Consider the following 9,593-nt stretch of genomic DNA (forward strand, 5'->3'; position numbering starts at 1 on the left):
TAATAATAAACTAATAATAACAATAATAATAATAATAATAATAATAATAATAATAATAATAATAATAATAATACAATAATAACAATAATAATAATAATAATAATAATAATAATAATAATAATAATAACAATAATAATAATAATAATAATAATAATAATAATAATAATATTAATAATAATAACAATAATAATAATAATAATAATAATAATAATAATAACAATAATAATAATAATAATAATAATAATAATAACAACAATAATAATAATAATAGCAATAATAATAATAATAATAATAATAATAATAATAATAATAATAACAATAATAATAATACTTAATAATAATAATAATAACAACAACAACAATAATAATAATAATAATAATAATAATAATAATAATAATAATAATAATAATAATAATAATAATAATAATAATAATAATAATAATAATAATAATAATAATAATAATAATAATAACAGTAGCAACAATAATAACAACATTAATAATAATAATAATAATAACAATTAACTTTCCACTAAGTATCGATCTGCAATTAAATGCCTTTCAATATTACACCAAATAATAAAAAAAATAAAGAAATTAAAAATAAACTCGATACAAAGCAACAGAGACAGAGACAACGAACACAAAGAAAGAGTTGAATAAGGAATTGTGTTTAGTCATGTATTCCTCGCCGATTCTTCCCGCCAAAACCGGTCAGCTGATGAGTCGACTTTGTTTACGTTTTTTTGGCGCGAACATTATTTATTTTTTTTTGGCGCGAACATTATTTATTTTTGGCGCGAACATTATTTATTTTTTTTGGCGCGAACATTATTTATCTTTTGGCGCGAACATTATTTATTTTTTTTTTGGCGCGAATTTTCTTCAGCTCATTTTCAGTGTTGGTTTTTTTTAGCGCGTAATAATTGATGATAAACTGGTAACTAGAGAAAATGAAGATATATAGAGGGAATAGAAAGAAAATAGAAAAGGAACAAATAATGAGTTTATTATCATTATTATTATTATTATCATCATTATCATAAATAACACTGACCTAAAGTGATAAACTGAGCTGAAACAGAATATGACAGACAAACAAACCCTTATCTAATCACTATACCCCACTACCTACAACACCCACCTATGATAACTGCTGCTGAGCGTGACTTGTGGTGTAACTAGGCGGTTGTCACTAGCTTACCTGAGAGAGAGAGAGAGAGACTAAAAGATGAACATAATTGCAAAATAAAATATAAAATTAATCATTATTTCCACGTTATATATTTACCAAATTAAATAAAACATATATAAAACTTATATATTAATTTTGGATATATGTTCGTACGTCTGGCAGCTAAGAAGAGTACGATAACGCATTTAGCTTACGGCGGTGGCAGCGTCCTTGTGTTGTAACCCTAGGATGAACACCGTAATGGTGGAAAGATCATCACTTAAATTGTCTTAAAATCTTTCTCACGAGGAGTACACTTCCTCAATGCGCGCCCCGTGGGTCTTATTGCGCAGATGTGGGTTTGTTTTAGTGCGGGAAGGTTTAGTATAGCTGGAGGGTTTAGGTTTAAGGCTGTGAGGGGTTTAGATGTTGACAGTTGTTGGTGGGGTGCTTGGAGAGGGTGGTTTTTCTAAGGACGTCAAGGATACTTTCTCTCGTGTGTGTATGCTATATGACCGTGTGTACATGTGTGTGTGTGTCATCCTCTCAAGAACTGTATACACTCACCCATGTACGTACACAAATACGTACATTCAAGGAATATACGTACATGCATTATAGTGATTTACATACATGCGTACACATTTGTATACGCACACATATGTAAGCATGTACATAGACACAAACATACACATACACACACACACACACACCTTAAAATATTGCTATTTAATTTTTCTTATATTTATTTAAATCACGAACGTCAATCTCTAAAAAAAAATAACAAAAACACAATTCCTTAGGGTATTTACAGTTTAAAATTACAGTTAATACAAAAAATACGGTAGTTATTTCTCAAGGTTATTTACCACTTTCATTTGTAAGTTATTATATTTTTTGTTTATGTGCAATCACGAATGCTATGGCGGCCATCTTGTCTGGGGGAAGGCCGGAGGAGGCAACCATCAAACGTGAGATTTAAGCCAATTTAACTATAAACCCCATCATGTTATTATATCCTGTTGCTCTTATATCATCCCCAGAATAATGATATAATTGATAAATAACATGATAAATTTCAGGAATTATGATGTTTGAGATATTTAATGATTTAATTGACTTTTAATTGGGTGTTCCGATAGCTAAACAAGATGGATAATGCCATTTCTCAATATCTATAGTTATTATTGAATTTATCGTATTAAGATATATTTATTGGGTAATTTCATGCAGGGAATGAAGTAGTTGAGTAGTTATAGTTGTTTTTAGAGATTATTAGCCCAGAAAGAGTTGTATTAAGTTCTCACGTTCTCAAAGATTCCTAGTTGAAATTTTCCTCCTAACTGGTGATGTGAGAACGTATCTAATTGAATCACTTAAACTATCATAGAGACGTAAAACCTAACAACCTAACCTAACCAAAATAATAGTAAACATTTAAGCCCGTAGCTCACAAGGTCGACTGTCACTTGTTTTTCCCGCGTAAAAGATCAGTGTAAGTAGAACAGCCGACACCTAAGTTGGCTCCTACGGTCATATCCCATTTCCCTACATTCCCTCCATTTGAGAGAATACACCACCTGTTTTTTACCTCACCTGTTGAGAGAATGTAGATAATATTTAATCAGGTCGCCTATTGAGTGTTTTTTTTAATTAGATGTTTAAGTTAATTTATCTAAGGGTGTTTGTTTACTCGGGTGTTTGTTTTGGATAGATAGATAATGTTTCGTCTCGTTTAATTGTGTTTTTATATTTTTCTCAATTTATTTCACTTTCTTTCAATCTCTTTTCTTCTCTCTCTCTCTCTTTTTCATTCTCTCACTTTCATTTTCTCTATTTCATTGTGTCACTCAGTCTCCTCTCTATCTCTCTCTCTCTCTCATCACCACACATAAACCAAGTACAATGTCTTTATTTAAATATATCTTTCATAAAACTTATGACCACGACATACATAAACAAAGGGTCCTCAATGCCACTGAAGATTCATACGTCTTTCTATCCCACTGAACTTTGTCCCCCATAATGTAAACAAAGGGAGATCTATACCACTGAAAATTGTCGTTTTTTCGCCAGATCTCAATACCACTGAAAATTCGACTCTTTATCATTCCCACTGAATCTTGTCCCTATAATGTATATGAGGGAGCTTTATACCACTGAAAATTGTCGTTTTTCTCAAGCCAGATCTCAATACCACTGAAAATTCGACTCTGTATCAATCCCACTGAATCTCGTCCCTATAATATAAACAAAAGAAGGTTTATACCACTGAAAATTGACATTCCCTCAAGACAGAATTCCCACACAACATCTCCACCAGCCAAACCATCGTCCCTTACCTCACATGACCTTAAATAACCTCAAATGACCTCCCAAGACACCATTACCTCGTTAACCTTTTGAGGATATGACCTTATGACCTTCCCAAACTCATCCAGCACTGACCTGACGTACCCCCTAGCTGATAGAGGGGTCAGATGGGTAGCTCTTTCGTCACTGGCAGATTAGTCACGATCGGTAGGGAGTGTCGTGTCTCTGCTTACATGGTGCTGATAAGGAATTTTATACACACACACACACACACACACACACACACACACACACACACACACACACAGAAGCTTATCACCATCCCCGACACCGGCCCCTACTACCACCTGAGATCCTGTCCGAGAATTGTTGTTCGACACACAACCGCATCCAGCCCATACGTGCACGAACTGATCGCTATAAGAACAGCCTCAGTCCCAACCATTGTAAAATTATCAATAACATGTAATAAATCAGTATTCACTCCCAGTAAAATAACACTGCTCCCTACACTGCATCACTATGTTGAAATGAACTGAAGTTTGAGCTGATCCCATCTGTTATTATATGTCTTATTTGTGTCACTGTATATTATTTGTAATTCAAAACCCATTCCCAAATATGTAACTGTATATTTTCAGCCCTTGCCAAGCTTTTCAATAAACCGTTAATTATTATTATTATTATTATTCACACACACACACACACACACACACACACACACACACACACACACACACACACACACACACATGGGTCAGATAAACAAACAGATTAGAACCCAGAACTACATTGTTAGGAACCCCTCTCCATGAACTCTGCCTCCCCCTGTAATTCCCCTGTGACCTCCCCTCCCCCTGAACCCCCCTGAACCCCTTATCATAACAACGCCCAAAATAATTACATATTTAACCACGTAAACCACAATTAATTATCAGTTGAATTAATCGTAAAATAACAATGACTTGACGTTGATAATCTACGTCATAGGTGAGTGTATATATAGGAGAGGCAGCCATTGTATTAGTCAGTGTGTGTTAAGCAGTCGAGGTGGGAGTTACTGCTCGCTGGTAAGTTAAGAATTGTGTTATTTATTATTAGTTTTTGTTAATATTTTCTATTATAATGATGTTAATTAGTCATTATTCTACTTCTTTTTGTTAAATATCATTAGTTTATTTCTTATTTTTTCTTCCAGGATGAATTAGTTAGTATTTTTTTTATTACCAGGACGATCTAGTCAACCATTTATTTATCCCAGGACGATCTAGTCAACAAATTTTACCAGGACGATCTAGTCAACCATTTATTTATCCCAGGACGATCTAGTCAAATACTCGGACGAACTAATCTATTTTTTTTACTAGGACAAACTAGAGAGTGGTAACCTTGCGTCACCATCACGACAATGAGTGACACTATCAATTTCACCATCAACGGGGAAGCCCATGAAGGTGAGTAGACTCGAGTCACTATCACTTAAGAAATGAAGTCAAATTTCACCCCAGTAATTTAAATAATCTCCCCAGTACTAGTAAACTCCCCATTAATCACCCCAGTAAATTTAACCCCCCAGTAACTGAAATAATCACCCCCAATATCTTAAATAATCACCCCGATAATTGTAATCACCCCAGGAACTCACTCACCAGTCACCCTCCAATTCTCTCTCCTCCCCAACAGTGGGTGCAGGTGGGGAGGTGACGGCCACAACTACCCTGCAGAAGTACCTCCATGGCCAGCCATGACGGGGTCGCGAACGTGTTTGGAGGGCAGCTGTGGGGCGTGTATTGTAGTGGCCGACATACCTGACCCAAATAGTGGTGATAGATGGAGTGGTGCTGTTAATAGTGTGTTGGAGGTGTTGGAGGGTGTTGGAGGTGTTGAGGGCAGTGTGGGGCGTGTTGTAGTGACGACATACCTGACCCAAATAGTGGTGATAGATGGAGGGTGCTGTTAATAGTGTAAGTTGGAGGGTGTTGGAGGGTGTTGGAGGGTGTTGGAGGGTGTTGGAGGGTGTTGGAGGGTGTGGAGGGTGTTGGAGGGTGTTGGAGGGTGTTGGGGGTGTTGGAGGGCAGCTGTGGGCGTGTATTGTAGGGCGGACATACCTGACCCAAATAGTGGTGATAGATGGAGGGTGCTGTTAATAGTGTAAGTTGGAGGGTGTTGGAGGGTGTTGGAGGGTGTTGGAGGGTGTTGGAGGGTGTTGGAGGGTGTTGGAGGGTGTTGGAGGGTGTTGGAGGGGTGTTGGAGGGTGTTGGAGGGTGTTGAGGGCAGCTGTGGGCGTGTATTGTAGTGGCCGACATACCTGACCCAAATAGTGGTGATAGATGAGTGGTGCTGTTAATAGTGTAAGTTGAGGGTGTTGAGGGTGTTGGAGGGGTGTTGAGGTGTTGGAGGGGTGTTGGAGGGTGTTGAGGTGGAGGGTGTTGGAGGGTGTTGGAGGGTGTTGGAGGGTGTTGAGGGCAGCTGTGGGGCGTGTATTAGTGGTGGACATACCTGACCCAAATAGTGGTGATAGATGGAGTGGTGCTGTTAATAGTGTGTTGGAGGGTGTTGGAGGGTGTTGGAGGGTGTTGGAGGGTGTTGGAGGGTGTTGGAGGGTGTTGGAGGGTGTTGGAGGGTGTTGAGGCAGCTGTGGGGCGTGTATTGTAGTGGCGACATACCTGACCCAAATAGTGGTGATAGATGGAGGGTGCTGTTAATAGTGTAAGTTGGAGGTGTTGGAGGGGTGTTGGAGGGTGTTGGAGGGTGTTGAGGGTGTTGGAGGGGTGTTGGAGGTGTTGGAGGGTGTTGGAGGTGTTGGAGGGTGTTGGAGGGTGTTGGAGGGTGTTGGAGGGTGTTGGAGGGTGTTGGAGGCAGCTGTGGGCGTGTATTGTAGTGGCCGACATACCTGACCCAAATAGTGGTGATAGATGGAGTGGTGCTGTTAATAGTGTAAGTTGGAGGGTGTGGAGGGTGTGGAGGGTGTTGGAGGGAGTTGGAGGGTGTTGGAGGGTGTTGGAGGGTGTTGGAGGGTGTTGGAGGGTGTTGGAGGGGTGTTGGAGGGTGTTGGAGGGTGTTGGAGGGTGTTGGAGGGTGTTGGAGGGTGTTGGAGGGGTGTTGGAGGGTGTTGGAGGGTGTTGGAGGGTGTTGGAGGGCAGCTGGGGGCGTGTGTATTGTAGTGGCCGACATACCTGACCAAATAGTGGTGATAGATGGAGTGGTGCTGTTAATAGTGTAAGTTGGAGGGTGTTGGAGGGGTGTTGGAGGGTGTTGGAGGGTGTTGGAGGGTGTTGGAGGGTGTTGGAGGGTGTTGGAGGGTGTTGGAGGGTGTTGGAGGGTGTTGAGGTGTTGGAGGGTGTTGGAGGGTGTTGGAGGGTGTTGGAGGGCAGCTGTGGGGCGTGTACTGTAGTGGCCGACATACCGACCCAAATAGTGGTGATAGATGGAGTGGTGCTGTTAATAGTGAGTTGAGGGTGTTGAGGGTGTTGAGGGTGTTGGAGGGTGTTGGAGGGTGTTGGAGGGTGTTGGAGGGTGTTGGAGGGTGTTGGAGGAAGTTGGAGGGTGTTGAGGGTGTTGGAGGGGCGTTGAGGGTGTTGGAGGGTGTTGAGGGTGTTGGAGGGTGTTGAGGGTGTTGGAGGGTGTTGGAGGGTGTTGGAGGGGTGTTGGAGGGTGTTGGAGGGGTGTTGAGGGGTGTTGGAGGGTGTTGGAGGGTGTTGGAGGGTGTTGGAGGGTGTTGGAGGGTGTTGGAGGGTGTTGAGGGCAGCTGTGGGGCGTGTATTAGTGGCTGACATACCTGACCCAATAGTGGTGATAGATGGAGTGGTGCTGTTAATAGTGTAAGTTGGAGGGTGTTGGAGGGTGTTGGAGGGTGTGGAGGGTGTTGGAGGGTGTTGAGGGTGTTGGAGGGAGTTGAGGGTGTTGGAGGGGTGTTGGAGGGCGTTGGAGGGCGTTGGAGGGTGTTGAGGGTGCTGGAGGGTGTTGGAGGTGTTGGAGGGTGTTGAGGTGTTGGAGGTGTTGGAGGGGTGTTGGAGGGTTGAGGGTGTTGAGGGTGTTGGAGGGTGTTGGGGGTGTTGGAGGGGTGTTGAGGGTGTTGGAGGGTGCTGGAGGGTGTTGGAGGGCAGCTGTGGGGCGTGTATTGTAGTGGCCGACATACCTGATCTGTGGTGATAGATGGAGTGGTGCTGTTAATAGTGTAAGTTGGAGGGTGTTGGAGGGGTGTTGGAGGTGTTGGAGGGTGTTGGAGGGTGTTGGAGGGTGTTGGAGGGGTGTTGAGGGTGTTGGAGGGGTGTTGGAGGGCAGCTGTGGGGCGTGTATTGTAGTGGCCGACATGCCTGACAAATAGTGGTGATAGATGGAGTGGTGCTGTTAATAGTGTAAGTTGGAGGGTGTTGGAGGGGTGTTGGAGGGTGTTGGAGGGTGTTGGAGGGTGTTGAGGGTGGAGGGTGTTGGAGGGTGTTGGAGGGGTGTTGGAGGGCAGCTGTGGGGCGTGTATTGTAGTGGCCGACATACCTGATCCAAATAGTGGTGATAGATGGAGTGGTGCTGTTAATAGTGTGTTGGAGGGTGTTGGAGGGTTGGAGGTTGAGGGTGTGGGGGGTGTTGGGAGGTGTTGAGGGTGTTGGAGGGGTGTTGGAGGGTGTTGGAGGGTGTTGGAGGGAAGGAGGGTGTTGGAGGGTGTTGGAGGGGTGTTGGAGGGGTGTTGGAGGTGTTGGAGGGTGTTGGAGGGGGGGTGTTGGAGGGCAGCTGTGGGGCGTGTATTGTAGTGCTGACATACCTGACCAAATAGTGGTGATAGATGGAGTGGTGCTGTTAATAGTGTGTTGGAGGTGTTGGAGGTGTTGGAGGTGTTGGAGGGTGTTGGAGGGTGTTGGAGGGGTGTTGGAGGGCAGCTGTGGGCGTGTATTGTAGTGGCCGACATACCTGACCAAATAGTGGTGATAGATGGAGTGGTGCTGTTAATAGTGTAAGTTGAGGTGTTGGGGTGAGGGTGGAGGGTGTTGGAGGGTGTTGGAGGGGAGCTGGAGGGTGTTGGAGGGTGTTGAGGGTGTTGAGGGAGCTGGAGGGTGTTGGAGGGTGCTGGAGGGAGCTGAGGGTGCTGAGGGTGTTGGAGGCAAGCTGGTGGGGTGTTGAGGCAGCTGTGGGGCCTGTATTGTAGTGGCCGACATACCTGATCCAAATAGTGGTGATAGATGGAGTGGTGCTGTTAATAGTGTAAGCTGGAGGGTGTTGGAGGGTGTTGGAGGGTGTTGGAGGGGTGTTGGAGGTGCTGGAGGGTGTTGGAGGGTGTTGGAGGGGTGGAGGGGTGTTGGAGGGCAGCTGTGGGGCGTGTATTGTAGTGGCTGACATACTGGATCCAAATAGTGGTGATAGATGGAGGGTGCTGTTAATAGTGTAAGTTGGAGGGTGTTGGAGGGGTGTTGGAGGGTGTTGGAGGGTGTTGGAGGGGTGTTGGAGGGTGTTGGAGGGTGTTGGAGGGGTGTTGGAGGTGTTGAGGGTGTTGAGGGGTGTGGAGGGTGTTGGAGGGTGTTGGAGGGTGTTGGAGGGTGTTGGAGTGTGGAGGGTGTTGGAGGGTGTTGAGGGAGCTGGAGGGCAGCTGGGGGCGTGTAGTGGCATACGACAAAGTGGTGATAGATGGAGTGGTGCTGAATAGTGTAAGTTGGAGGGTGTTGGAGGGTGTTGGAGGGTGTTGGAGGGTGTTGGAGGTGTTGGAGGGTGTTGGAGGGTGTTGGAGGGGTGTTGGAGGGTGTTGAGGTTGAGGGTGTTGAGGGCAGCTGGGCGTGTACTGTAGTGGCTGACATACCTGACCAAATAGTGGTGATAGATGGAGTGGTGCTGTTATAGTGTAAGTTGGAGGTGTTGGAGGGTGTTGGAGGGTGTTGGAGGGGTGTTGGAGGGTGTTGGAGGGTGTTGGAGGGTGTTGAGGGTGTTGGAGGGGTGTTGGAGGGTGTTGAGGTGTTGAGGGGTGCTGGAGGTGTTGGAGGGTGTTGGAGGGTGAGGGTGTTGGAGGGTGTTGGAGGGTGTTGGAGGGTGTTGGAGGGGTGTTGGAGGTGTTGGAGGGTGCTGGAGGGTGTTGAGGTGTTGGAGGCAGCTGTGGGTGGTACTGTAGTGGCGACATACCTGA

At 44.0% G+C, this 9,593-nt stretch overlaps 1 long non-coding RNA gene across 1 annotated transcript; it reads left to right on the forward strand.

Annotated features, from left to right (window-relative positions):
- Nucleotides 1–4,516: 4,516 nt before the first annotated feature.
- Nucleotides 4,517–5,244, forward strand: LOC121860219. Its single transcript, XR_006087839.1, has 3 exons — nucleotides 4,517–4,557; nucleotides 4,855–4,941; nucleotides 5,171–5,244. It is a non-coding gene; the product is annotated as an uncharacterized LOC121860219 (long non-coding RNA).
- The last annotated feature ends 4,349 nt before the right edge of the window (nucleotides 5,245–9,593 follow it).

The sequence above is a fragment of the Homarus americanus genome, unplaced genomic scaffold (assembly GCF_018991925.1).
Source record: "Homarus americanus isolate GMGI-L3 unplaced genomic scaffold, GMGI_Hamer_2.0 scaffold46156, whole genome shotgun sequence".
NCBI lineage: Eukaryota > Metazoa > Arthropoda > Malacostraca > Decapoda > Nephropidae > Homarus > Homarus americanus.